Source organism: Piliocolobus tephrosceles, chromosome 1 (assembly GCF_002776525.5).
Source record: "Piliocolobus tephrosceles isolate RC106 chromosome 1, ASM277652v3, whole genome shotgun sequence".
In the NCBI taxonomy this organism is placed as follows: domain Eukaryota; kingdom Metazoa; phylum Chordata; class Mammalia; order Primates; family Cercopithecidae; genus Piliocolobus; species Piliocolobus tephrosceles.
In genome coordinates, this window is record NC_045434.1 from 63,885,861 (window position 1) to 63,886,244 (window position 384).

Consider the following 384-nt stretch of genomic DNA (forward strand, 5'->3'; position numbering starts at 1 on the left):
AAAAAAAAAAAAAAAAAAAAAAAAAAAAAAAAAAAAAAAATCCACTGGGGTGTATGGGTGGGTCCAAGGAAGCTTCTGGTTCAACGATGAGAGTGGTTGAGTTTCTTAGGTTACAGCGTCTGACCTGTGGAGCGGGGTATGTATACACCCTAAGGCATAATTAGCTCAAGTGTTGTGGTAGTTAATTCTAGCAAAAACATCTTTAAAGCTTACGTTCCCACTTATGGATCTAATGAGGTTCTGTTGGGATTCAGGAATGAGAGCGTTAATCTTTGCAGCATTTTCTCGTCACTCAAAGGGCACACCCCCTCTCAAGGCGCCTACTGAATAGTCCACTCTCGCGAGAGTCAGAAAAGAGCCAGGCTTTTTATTAACCCCGCCCCC